Source organism: Triticum aestivum, chromosome 3B, assembly GCF_018294505.1.
Source record: "Triticum aestivum cultivar Chinese Spring chromosome 3B, IWGSC CS RefSeq v2.1, whole genome shotgun sequence".
Taxonomy (NCBI): Eukaryota; Viridiplantae; Streptophyta; class Magnoliopsida; order Poales; family Poaceae; genus Triticum; species Triticum aestivum.
In genome coordinates, this window is record NC_057801.1 from 677,438,111 (window position 1) to 677,451,638 (window position 13,528).

The following is a 13,528-nucleotide window of genomic DNA, read 5'->3' on the forward strand; positions in this document are numbered from 1 at the left end:
GTAGAATTGTAGAAAGCGAAAATTACACATTGAAGAAACATAAGTCATGCTTAATTACGGAAAAAAGACTTGTCGTTGTTGCGTACCGTATGCACATCGAAGGTCTCGTCGAGCTCAATACTGAAGCGTCGACCGCCTTCCTGGTGAGGCCTGTCGCACAGACCCTGGTCATCGCCGCAGTACTTGCACTATTGGATCCTATCGTCATCATCAGACATTTCCTATGTTCATAATTCAAAGATTAATGTTCTGAAATTCAATATATGTACTACAAAAACTAAATAATAGGATATATAGAGCAAGATGACATCAACATGGTCCTACTTCATGTTCAAAGATTGCCCAAAAGATGCTTGCATTAAAACTTACAAAAAAGAGAAAATGAACTCTAATGCAAAAAAATTGTTCTTTGATTTGCAAAGGAGCTATATTCTCCCCATTTTTTTGTACCCACAAAAATTACTCCATCTATTTGACAGTACCCACAACCCATTCCACCAAAAACATTTGGTTCCATAGTTCAAAATTTTCAAATTTCATTCAGTTCAAATTTGGACCAGATTCAAACTTCGTGGTCAAAGCCCAATTTAAATTGCTCCAAAAATTCTGAAACTTTGCCAGATTCTCTTTTGTGCATCAACATCTCAACACAAAAATTCTCAAAAATTCCTAAAATCCATAAAGCCCTCTGTGTCGTGGATTTGTCACGACAGATGTCCTAGTGTGATGACTTAGTCGTAAGGCCAACACATATTTGTGGTAGCTTGAGAGGGGTTGTTCGAGATGAGAGACGCGAGGCGGATCAACGCACAAGACAAGGATTTAGACAGCTTCAGGCCCCGGAAAACATCATCCGGTAATAGCGCTACATGATGTTTGTGGCTAGGTCTCATTATGCTCATGAGGGAGTCGCCACATAAACCGGCTCTCCTAATTGTGTCTAGCCTTAGAGATTACCTCTCCCCCTCTTGGGATGCCCTCCCCCTCCTTATATAAGTTGAAGGGCGGGTTACATGTGGAGTCCTAGTAAGACTAGGACTATTCTATAACAAGCGAAATCCTAGTCTTGCCCCCTTAAGGGAAAACTCCTTATGCCTTTCCTCTTAAGCCGGCCCACCATAGCATGAGCCGGCCTTCTGGGCCTTGGGTCTTGTCATCTATTTGACCCGCCCGCCGGGTCACCAGTGAGTCGTAATGTTCAGGTGGGTTGCCTATAAACCGCCAGGTCCGGGCGGGTCGCCAGTGAGTCACCAAGCTCCAGCCGGGTCATACATCCGGCGGGTTACACCGCGGTGTATATCCCCGACACTCTAGCATTTCATCATACACTTGATGTGCACCGTCAAAAAAATCATAAATTTCATAACTTTGCCACAACTTGCCCAAAAGATGCTTGCCACAACATTACTTTGCCACATAAAATTTGCTATATTACTTCTACAGAAACTTGAGAGAAACTTGCTCTCTCCCTAACCCAAAAATTTGACAGAAACTTGAGGGGGGAGAGTGCTCACCGAGGAGCACACGAAGGCTTGTTGAGTGACTAGTACCAGCAAACGAGGACAGCCGACAATGAGATCTGGCCGGCGACGAGGACAGGCGGCTCACGGTGGCGCGGCGATGCTCGGGGAGGCCCGGCCAGCGTCGGTGTTATAGTTTTGTTTTAGTTGATCATAACAAAATATTTTAATTGATTCTTTGTAGTTGATTATTTTTGCTATTAGAGTTTTGTAAAAGCATTTTAGTTGAAAAGGTTGAAATTTGGCATGGTATCATAATTTCACCCACATAGCATGTGCTAAAAAGTTTAAAGGGTTACGTGAAAAATTGGATGCACTTCCTGTACAAACTGGACAATCTCTTTCGAAGTATCAAAGTTTCGGACAAAAACTCATCTATTACAAAGGGTTTCATTTTTTAACTTATTTTAACTCCAGACTTTTTGTGTGTTCAGTATGCACCATTCAAAAGTACATCATTAATTTTCAACCCTTTTGTGACTTCACTTGCTATTTTCCGTGCATTTAATGATTTATTTTGAGTTAAATGACCCTGAAATTGAAAAACACTATAAATGAACTTTGAAAAAGGTTGAAACTTGGCATGGTATCATAATTTCACCCACATAGCATGTGCTAAAATCTTTAGAGGGTTATGGGGAAAAGCGGATGCATTCGTATACAAACTGGACAATCACTTTCGAAGTATCAGGGTTTCAGACGAAAACTCATCTACTACAAAGGGATTTTATTTTTTTAAACTTATTTTAACTCCAGACTTTTTATGCATTCAATATGCACCATTCAAAGTAAATCATTAATTTTTAACCCTTTTGTGACTTCATTTAATATTTTTCATGCATTTAATGATTTATTTTGAGCTAAATGGCCCTGAAATTGAAAAACACTACAAATGAACTCTGAAAAGGTTGAAACTTAGCATAGTATCATAATTTCACCCACATAGCATGTGCTAAAAGGTTTAGAGGGTGATGGGAAAAACTGGATGCACTTCGTGTACAAACTCGACAATCTCTTTCGAAGTATCAGAGTTTCGGATGAAAATTCATCTATTACAAAGGGATTTCATTTTTTAAAATTATTTTAAAAGGCACACCATTAATTTTCAACACTTCTGTGACTTTGTTTGCTATTTTTAATGCATTTAATGATTTATTTTGAGCTAAATGACCATGAATTTGAAAATCACTACAAGTGAACTCTGAAAAGGTTAAAACTTGGCATGGCATTATAATTTCACCCACATAGCACGTGCTAAATAGTTTAGAGGGTTACGGGAAAAACTGGATGCACTTCGTGTACAAACTGGACAATCTCTTTAGGAGTATCAGGGTTTCGGACGAAAAATCATCTATTACAAAGGGATTTTATTTTTTGAACTTATTTTAACTCCAGACTTTTTGTGCGTTCATTATTTTTAGTAGCTTCTCAAATCCCTTTCCAAATACACCATTGTCTGTCTTTCATTGGAGCAATTCTAGTATATGATTAAGTATATCAAAAACCATTACTGAACATCATGAATAAAAAAGTGGCCAAATTAATACAAATTTGGAGGTCGATCTTGGAGGAAGAACAGAGGAGAAAGTTTAAGTGTGGCTCGGGCATTTCATTTAACACCTCATGTGCATATATAGGCAAAAAAACACAGTAGCCCACACCTCCACCCTTCCACGGCCAAAAAACAGAGGAGGGGGGCATGGATATATATAGGCAAAACTTTAGTCCCAGTTTTTATCTAGAACCGGGACTAAATGTCTATCCTTTAGTCCCGGTTCCAGACACCAACCAGGACTAAAGGGCATCAACTCCTTTAGTCCCGGTTGGTGGTTGGAACCGGAACTAAAGGTCCCAGTCGAACCGGGACTGATGCCTGCCGAGATCCGGGTAGCGTCCTAGCCTCTCGAACTGAGACTGATGCTCCCATTAGTCCCGGTTCGTAACATGATATGGACTAATACTCTTATCTGGCCACGACCAAAGCCTTGTTTTCTACACTGGTGATGGCGTTCCGGCGGCTAGTATGGCAAGGGTGAGGCTGACGAATCCAACGCCCATCCGCCCGAGTGGTCTGAACCCTCCACATCTTTCCCGGGTTTTTTTGCATGGTAATACGTGTCTCATTTATAAGATGAAATCAAGTTACAAGGCACGTACACACCGACCTTACAGACCTGAAAATATAGGATAAACCTATGCAAAAAACCAGCGCCTATCTCCCTCCTTCGATACCACCGAAGCGACCACCAAAGGGACGGAAGACAGATCATCTCTACACCCGAGCTCGATGCGGCTCCATCGTTGATCAACAGCTTTATGGACCTCCAAAGTCGTTTGCCAGAAGCAAAATCATTGCCGTTGAACGAATCAGACCGGGGCAACATGTCCCCGGACACGCCATCAAGCTCCAGAACTGACATCCTCGCACGACTACAACGTCGAAGGAAGAAACCAGAACTGTCAGCCTCCAACCACAAAACCAGCACAGGATACACCATCTTCCAGCTGTGACATGCGCAATCAGCAGTCTGCACATACTCCTGGACGACCTCCCGGGCTCCATTCCGACGTCGGAGAAAACGTCGTCGCAACGACGAAGCCCCAGAACACAAGTCCACCACGGGGAAGATGCCGCCGCCACACCATCCCCGCTTGGACACACTTCCGTCCAGATCCCTCACCGACCAGAATGTAGAACACCGCATCGGAGAAGAAACTGAAATACTTTTATTCATCGCCAGATCTGAAGAACGACGAGAAGACCAAGCTGCCGATCTACAGGACCGAACAACATACGATTGCCATCAACTCCGAGACGCCGCCGCGAAGGTCACCGCCGGTGTGGGAGTGGAGTTGAGGCAGATTTATTTGCCCAGGCGTCGCTCCCACCATCACAACGGCGCCCTAAGGAGACACTAGACAAACCCTAACTACAGGCCGGCGTCGAAGCGCCGTGGTCCCCACCTCCTCGCGTGGCCGGAGTGGCCAAACGGAAGAGGCAGGGACCGGCGGCGGCCGGTGGAGTTGGCCTCAGATGCGATCGTCCACGATCGCTTTTCTCACATCCAATCCACCGTGCACGCACGTACCGTGTACGTACACGTACTCGTGGTCGTGGATATTGTGAACATTGTGAAGTGTTCGACAGTGGCCAGCAGGCGAGAAACTGATCACCATCAGTGTCCCTGGCATTTCCAGCACGAGGTAGCGATGACGGGCTTGCCCTTCCATCCAAGCACACGAGGCGCCCCTTCTCTTCGGCCACCGTGTATCCACTGCCGCCAGCGTTCTCCTCCAGCCACTCCCGTGCCTTGGCTGCCATCTTGAACGGCATGGACAGGAAGCCTGCGCGGCTCATGCGGCGTCGCCACTGGTCCGCGCGCTCGTTCCGCTCGACGCGCGCCACGCCCTCGCATCCTACCACGTTGTGGATCTCGGCGCCGAAGTGGAATTGCTCCACGCGAGCGTGCCGGACGTCATAGCGCAGGAGCGCCATGTCGAGGGCGTAGAACAACGCGGCGTAGTTGTGGCCGGCGCCCTGCTCCACGATGACGAACGCTTTCGGCGAGAGCTCGCGGATAGTCTGCAGGACGAAGACGAGAGCGCCGCGGGTCTCCTTCACCACACAGCAAATAGTTTGTGTGCGCATTGCATGCTGGCCACATAGTGTGGCCGTTGAGATGTTGTGCAAGTGTTGGATGTACGTGCATGTAGCTAGATTAGTTAGTGCATGGCTTAGTTGGTTAAGGCATCTCCAACCCGGGCCCTCAACCTGTACCCATCTGTCTAGATTGCACGCTTCTGATGTGTTTTGTCATCCAACGCACTTCTGTGGTTTAGATGTCATTTTTCGTGCAAACTAGAAGAGCTTTGCGGACATCCGGACCACTGCCACGCACGCCTCCGAAAACCCTGGCCCACCCAAAAACCTCTCCGGCTCTCGCGCCCTTTCCCGCCCGAAGCGGTCAGCGCCGCTTCAGAGCGTTAGCACCGCATTCATGTCGGCCCAGAGCGAACGAGACCTCTCATCGGAGCCGGTATTGAAGTAGCGCGCCGACTGGCAGCGCTGCCCACGTTGCTTCCCGGTGTATGCGCCTTCTACGTGTTCAAACGAAAGTTTGTCCATCCGCCTTCCTTTATTAATCATGTGCAGTTGCCGAGAAACCTGCTCCAGCGCCACCCATCCGTCCATCTGCGCCCATCATTAACCACCTCACGGCCTTGCCTGCTCGTCCGCCCGCTATTTAAACGTCAGAGCCGACAACAGTCGCATCCGACATCCTTTGATCCATATCTCCTCTCGGCACCACACCCGCCATGGCCTCCTCAAGTTCCAAAGCTATGTGAGACAACCTCTCATCCAAACAAAAGAAGGAGATCGCTGCCATTGCGGCTGCCTAACAGGTCGGTAGACGGACGAGCTCTCTGGTGGCCATTGTCGTAGATGAACCAATGGACGAGCCGGTGCCACCGTCCTCGCCGGCCCATGCTAGCATCACCCTGGGCAAGGCACAGGCTCACTACACCGACATGGTGTTGGAAGAGCAGGAGGCCGCGTTCCGGCAGGCGCAGGCCGACTTGGCCTACAACTCCGCCTCCTCGATGAGCACCGGCGCACGGAGGAGCAACTCGTCGCCACCACGGCGATGAAGCCGACACGTCTACGAGCACCGCCGGCGTGGAGAAAGAATCGAGAATGGGAGGCTGCCGGTGCTCGGGTCCCACGAAGGCCACCACTCCTCCCCTCCTGTTAAAGCTACGCTTGGGGGGCTCATCATCGTCGACCGATTAGCCGCTTGCAGCCTGCGGAGGGGAACTTTAGTTTTTTGGGCTCATGGTCGACTGGCGATCATTTAGACTAGGTTTGGATGAAAACCATCCAAGTTTCTTTGAAATTCATCCGATTTGTTTAAATTTGTATCAAATTTGTTTATTTCCATTAAAATCAATTTAATATCTCTAGGCAATTACAGTTATGGTTGGATTGTCGGCTAGGGTATCAATGTCTGCAGACTGGTCTTCATCGATCCACATCCTATTTGAGGGTCAGCGTTGGAGATGCTCTTGGTGATGGGTGTGTGCCTGTGTGGTTGTGGTGGTTACTGCATGAGTAGCACAAAAATCTGGATAAGCTGCCTGCGTGCGTGTGTGATACTTAAGGTGTTGTATAAGCATGTTTTATTTGACAAGAAAGATAATAGTGAAAGAAAAGGTCCGGCTGTGAGAGGCAGCCGGCCACCAAAATCTTTGTCCTACTTGTTCGTGAGTGCTACGGTAGAAGAGAGGAAGAAGAAGCGGAGCCGAGGAGCCGCTCCAACATCTCTCGAAGGCTTCGATCTGTTTGCCGCGAAGTGCGCAAAGGCAGGTACGGGCACAGCTGGTATGGCACTTCGAGCGCCACGTCGAGGCACGACGACCGCGGCAGGCCGATTTTGGTGTTTTGACCCTTTTTGAAAAATTTAGCCAGATCCGACCCTAGTTAAAAGAAAAATCATGATATGGCCCTTTTTTCTATCCATGATCGTTGCAGTAGGATAACACTACCTACCGCCATGGTTAATACTCCCTCCATCACAGTATATAGGGCGCAGTTTCAAAACCAGATTTTTTCACAATCCCTTTGAAATAGGGCGTACCTCCTTAATTAGGCTATTAATTACTTAGCATTAGTACTCCCGCATGCATGGTTTGGCTAGTGGGAACATGAATTCTTTTGCCTCCCGTATGCAGGTGTGAACATGAGTGCATGTGAGGCATGCAAGTGTGAACATGAGCCTACTCCCGCTGCAGTTTCTCCCTCCCTCTCTCCTTCGGCTCCCGCATGCAACATGTATAAAACCGCTGCCATGGAGGTGCAAGGCGTGGTGGAGTTTGCTCTCTTTCAGTTCAAAACAGTCCACAAATTTTTTGATAAGATTAATGAAACTAATACTCGAATAGTAGCACCATCACATGAGGCAGTACAAATCATGTTGAGTTCAAGAACTCAATTGCTTGCTCAACATATTCTAGATCAATCGTCAAACGAACCAGGAGAAGTCCTTGTCTCTCTAATGCTTTTTTCTTCAAGTGAGGAACTGCGTAGTGGATAGACCCTTTGTGCTTGATGATCTCTCTCTTAGTAGCACCATACCCTTTGCACTATCAAAACCCATACCCTTTACTCGAATAGTAGCACCATACCCTTTGCACTATCCTCCTAGGACATTTACAAGCTAGTGCAGCAGCTTTAGAAACTCCATGCTTCAACCTATTACCCGTACCATTACGGGCAATGATCTCAGTATATATGTGACGCCTATCATCGATACGGTACTGTCTTCTTGTCTCCTTGTTCGACAAAACATCTAGATGCATTGAAAAAATAATTAGACAAATAAAAAATATGGAAGGTTAGTGAAAGACAAAAATGTGCTAAATGAGCTTACTCAAATCGATAGGTTGTCTTTGGGTTTGAACAGCCTCTTGACTAGGAGGGTATTCGTCGGCATGTGAAAAATTTGGGTTGTATCCAGGCCCTCGGTAGCCAATGGTACCCTCATTTCCACCAATACCTTGTGAAAATGAAGCATAGTAACCATGTGATTTTAGAAACAAATGTGCATGAAAATGATTGTTTATGTGATTTTAGAAACAATTATCTCTATTGATCTGGACATGAGTAGTCCATCATGACCGAAACATGAGTACTCCATCAACAGAAACATGCAATTCTCATGGAGTAACAGAAACATGAGTACTCCATCAACATCAACCGAAACAATTAGGGTTTAATCTTGATTCAAAGTGACAGACAAAAATTGCATGATCTATGAGACTATAGGGTTTCTAGGGTTTACCTTCTCTGCTTCCACCATGGGAGGATCCTTCACTCCGATTGGCACCGGCGCCGGTTCTGAACGTGAAGTCCAGGGACTCGCTGCCGCCGCCGCCAAACGATATCCCGCTGCCACCGCCACCGCCACCGCCAAACGAGATCACGCCGCCACCGCCACCGCCAAACGACATCCCGCCGCTGCCATTGATGAGGTGAAACCCCACGAACCCTCCGCTGCCTGTACCGGCCTCGCCGACGGAGGCACTCCAGTTCGAGGAACCGGCCTCGTTAGGTGCCGGAGCGCGAGATGGGCGTGTGAGGCCGACGTGCCGTCGAGGCAAAGTTGTAGGAGGAGGAAGACGCTCGAAACCTGCCGTGCCGATGGAGAAGGAAGGAGCACCAGAGCGTCCGGTGAGACCAAGAGGAGGAAGACCTCCGGGCGGCGGCGATCTCGGCTGGAAAGCAACCCTAGAAAGCCCACGGAGGCCAAGAGGAGGAGGCCGGCGATCTGCACATTGCTGCGGCGGCGTCATTGGAGAGAGGAGGGAGGAGAGAAGATGCCGTCTGTACGTGTCCCTCCATCGCCGCAGCTAATTATAGAGCGGATCGGCGGGAACTTTGAACTCCGAATTTTCGTTTTGTATTTGGCAGCACATCGGCGGGAGATGGAAACCGAGCGGGGGAGAAAGGAATGGCGCGGGAGGAGGAAGGAATGGCGCGGGAGGAGGAAGAAACCCGCTAAAATTTCGCTCAGAAACGGCTCCACCAATGCATGCGCTCTGTTTCAGTTTTTATTGGATGAGGAGGTTACCAAGCGTCATTTTAGCGATTCATTAGGCGCCTTGCCATCAATTTCGCAGCACAATCGACTCCTTAATCCCTGCCTATCAGAAGGCACCTTGGTCCCAGAGCGACGCCATCGGCGCCCTATATACTGTGATGGAGGGAGTAGCATAGGATTTAACTGCGTCGTCACAATCATTTAACATGAAAAATACCTTACCGACAGAATTTTTGATGACAGGCTATTATACCCTACTTGCCATAGTCCTCGACTATAGGGTCTTGAATGCAGTCAACATTGCCGAATTGATTGGACACCGGCCGGCTACATGGATGATGATCCATTCATGCATGCATGCATGACTGGTAAGCACATTGCTGCTTCATGCCTACCTGCCAGTGTGCGAGTTAATTTCGGTGGGTCTGCCGGTCTAAGTTAACTGAATATATTACTCGGCTGAATGCAGACATGTTGATGCGAGTAGCTAGCTAGCTCGGCCGCACGTTGATGCGAGTTGCTAGCTAGCTTGTGTGCATGCTATGGAGAGGCAGACACGCATGTACATCAGCGCTAGCTTGCTCCGCTGCATGCAATAGACAGTGCGGTGCAGTAGGGAGACCCTACCGCCAAAGATAGTGGTGAATGCTTATAATAAGCTACCGGCAAAATCTCTGGCAGTAGGGCATTTTTCACATCAAACAGTTGTGATTGCGTAAGTAAACCTTACCGTCAGAGACTATGGCGGTGGAAAAATAGTCACATCTAAAAAAAATACAAACCAGGGTCAAATATGGTTGAACTTTCCTAAAAGGGTCAAGACACTAAAATCGGTCACCGTAGGACGCAGAACACCATCCTCGCCAGGCCCAATGCCGACGGGTGAGCCAGGGCCAGCTGGTCTGCCAGGCCCTGCACGAAGCACGACGCAATGCGCTGGAACGCGGTGCCGTGAACGGGTGCGCTGACCTGCACATTCCGCAGTCGCGCCGCCTTCCTACGCACGGTCGCGGCATGACACCGCCTCGGCACAGGTGACTAGCAGCTGCACAAGCCGCATGCCATTAACTCCGCTGCTACCACCACTGCCCTGGACGTCGCCCACAGCGACCACCGCCTCACCTTGTTCCTCAAACCCGCCACTGCCGACCGGCGATGACTGCTCCATGAGCTTTGCTACACCTACATAAAATAGTTACAAATAGTTGGCAAGTCTTGAGTTGCGGGAAGGGGGACCCATCTGAAATTTGAGGGGAGAGATTGATAAGAGCAAGACTAAGACAAATTTGGTAAGTTGCTCCCTCTATTTCTAAATGTAGTGCGCATAGAATTCCTTAGAAGTCAAACATTGTATAGTTTGACCAAGTTTAATGAGAGAAGTATCAACAAAAATAATACCAAATAAATAAAATATAAATATATGTTTAGTGAAGCATCTAATGACATTTACTTCTTATTATAGATGTAGATATTTGTCCACTATAAATGTAGTCGAAGTAGGAGGAGTTTGACTTCTAAAATTTCCTATGGGCACTATATTTAGGAATAGAGGGAGTAGTTACGTAGGTGTAGGATTTTCGCTGCTCCATTGTACCAGAGATTTAGGCTTTTTAACCGATACTTTTTTTTAGAGATAATAGACATATGTCACGTGAACATTCACCAATAGTTTAGGTTTTTTAGCCTATGCAATTTTTTGTGGCATGGTATGATGTTAGACATGGTATCACAAGATAGTTTACTGGGTACATATGTGATGCGCTATAGCGCTAGAGAGGTCCTTATGCATGATGCATGGACGGAAAAGTTGTTGCCGAGGAATATCATGATGTAAGAAATATATGTGGATGAATTGTTGCTCTATTTGGCAAACTAGATAATAGTTCAACTATATGAAGCGCTTTGTAACTTAGTGCCAAAAATAGTATTTCAAAATCTCAAAAATATCCAAAAACATTTCATGTACTATATCTTTCATTTGTGATATAATGTATAACATCCTTTGTAGCTTAAAATTCACGTACATCCTTATTAAAATTCTAATATATGTACAATAAATCTACATTTACAAGTGGAAATAAATAAGATTTTTTTTAACTAAAAAAAGGCTCCGTATAGCCCACAGGCATAATGCCACTATCTATCTTCAAATAGTCTGGTTACATCAAGATGCGTGTATGGTTAAGTCCAGTCAAAATTAATATGCATAACTAATTGGAAGTGAGTGTACAAATCCTATATACTTCTACAGGGCAAAATGGGAGGCACGTTAGTTTAAAACTCTCAAAAGAGAATTAGCAACAAATGATTCCATTGGAAACAAAAATGAACATGTTGCAGGAGGATGCTTTGTGATTATGTATGTTGGAGACTTAGTTTAGGTTGTTGAATCGTGATGCATTGGACTCACCGCTTGAAGAGCAAGCGACCGTTCATTCCATAAATCTCATGTGATTATTTTCAGCCGTTTGATTTAGATCCGACGGTGTATCTATCTTCTTCACCATGTCTTCTTATTCGGAAAAAAAAATAGTTGCATGAGGAATAGCAAATGCGTTTTACAATATACCAGAATAGCTATGGAGAAATTAACTAGATCAGTTTGACAAACTAATAGTAATTTAAGACTCTTCGATTCACATGATTCCAGAAACATGAAAATAGGAAAAATCCACAGTTAAAATGCCATGCTAATTTGAAGCTTGCTGGATTTTGACGATGCTAAATTTGTATGATTTTTTTTGAGGGAAACAACAGGACTCTGCGGCGTATTTTTATTAATTTTGTATGAATTATAGTGTAAAAGAATTAAAAAAAAATTCTCCCTCCATCCCAAAATAAGTGACTCAACTTTGTACTAACTTTGGTGCAAAATTAGTACAAAATTGAGTCAGATATTTTGGTTCGGAGTGAGTAGGATTTAAGCCTGTGGATCAAATGACTTGTATAGGATCCAAAAAAAGAGTTATATGGGAAATTTTCTAAGGATTCAAATCCTAAAAGAACAGCTACACTCCATAAGAAAGTGCAACTCTGCAAGGTGCCCCACCGATGACCGTGGCAAGGGCATCTCCAACACTAACCCGTAAATTTGCTTCGACATCCTTCCATGAACAGGGAGGGTCAGTTCGGGGACACGGATGCGGGAGGCGGTCATCCAACGCTGCCGCATAGATTTCAAGCCGGGTTTTAACCGGACGAAATTCATGTAAACGCGACAGATTTCAACGAAGTCTAAATAGAAAATATCACAAATTATTTATACATAGCATGCAAATAAGTCTAGTACAACAGTAACTCAAATTAAGATTAATCGGATATTCAACAAGGCTTTTTATTGATGATCATGTTGTCACACACATACTGCCCCTTGAGTTTCATCCAACAATGTGCGTGCGTGAATAGTATGCCCTCTGCCATGTGGTACATCACGGCAGCGCGTACGGGCTACATAATGTGTAGAGCAACAATGTGTGAATGAATAATTCAATCAACAAGTTGAGCAAGAAGAAGCAAAACTTACGATCTCCAGCATATCAACCGCGACACAAAACTTGATGACGCTGGTCTAGATGGCATACCATCGATACGATAATAACCTTATATTGCGATCATGGATGATGTGCATGTTGTAGGACGCAATGTGTTTTCGCGTGTGAAACGAATCATGCACTCACTGCCAGAAGGGCCCCCGCTCTGCTCCTGCCTATCAAATCCGTGGATACGGCCAACCACGTATCGCACAACAACTCATCATCCATAATCGAGTGCCCCGCCATCCTTCGTAGTGTTGAAAATGACATGGCATTCGAAAATAAGCTCAATTGCATTTGACCGAACACCTACTAAGCGTGGTGACTGCCATGGACGACACTGACAGAGGGGAGTGTACCTGCCTACGACAGGTTCTGGGTGGACGACGCCGTCGTAAAAGGCAAGCGGACGCGTCGGTGCTGGTTGCGGATGTCCCGGAATGCATGTGTGCCGGCCGGAGAGATACAGTGACGGCGGCGGCGGCGGAGGGTGTGGATGCAAAAACAAAAGGGAGAATGGCTGATTGGAAGAGAATTGGACCCGGAGGGGGATTTAGTGGACAAGGGGTGTCGGGGTTCTATCGTGGCTACTGTCCGGACTCAGAACACGTTCTTACCGCGCGATCTTAATGTATGCAAACGATTTGAAGGTTAACGTTGCAGATGCCCTAAGATGCAAACAAAAACAGGTGGCCTTGGGATTTTTTAGTGGGGCTTTGCTTGGCTGGAGAGGAAGATGGCAAAGCATAGCTTGCACTATATGTCTGGAAAATTGGCGCGGAATGAGACAGCTGAATTAGTCGTTTCGTTACGACCGAAGCTATCACATGCATCCATCTCTAGTCTGCCTTTTCGTCAGTTTATCACAAAATCAAGG

General features: G+C 46.2%; 1 long non-coding RNA gene and 1 pseudogene across 1 annotated transcript; both read right to left on the reverse strand.

Annotated features, from left to right (window-relative positions):
• Positions 1-4,696: 4,696 nt before the first annotated feature.
• LOC123067683 (GRAS family protein RAD1-like) lies at positions 4,697-10,286 on the reverse strand (annotated as a pseudogene).
• LOC123066041 (uncharacterized) lies at positions 7,748-8,482 on the reverse strand. Its single transcript, XR_006431211.1, has 3 exons — positions 8,360-8,482; positions 7,949-8,074; positions 7,748-7,867 (listed from the first exon to the last, which is right to left on the reverse strand). It is a non-coding gene; the product is annotated as an uncharacterized lncRNA (long non-coding RNA).
• Positions 10,287-13,528: the final 3,242 nt, after the last annotated feature.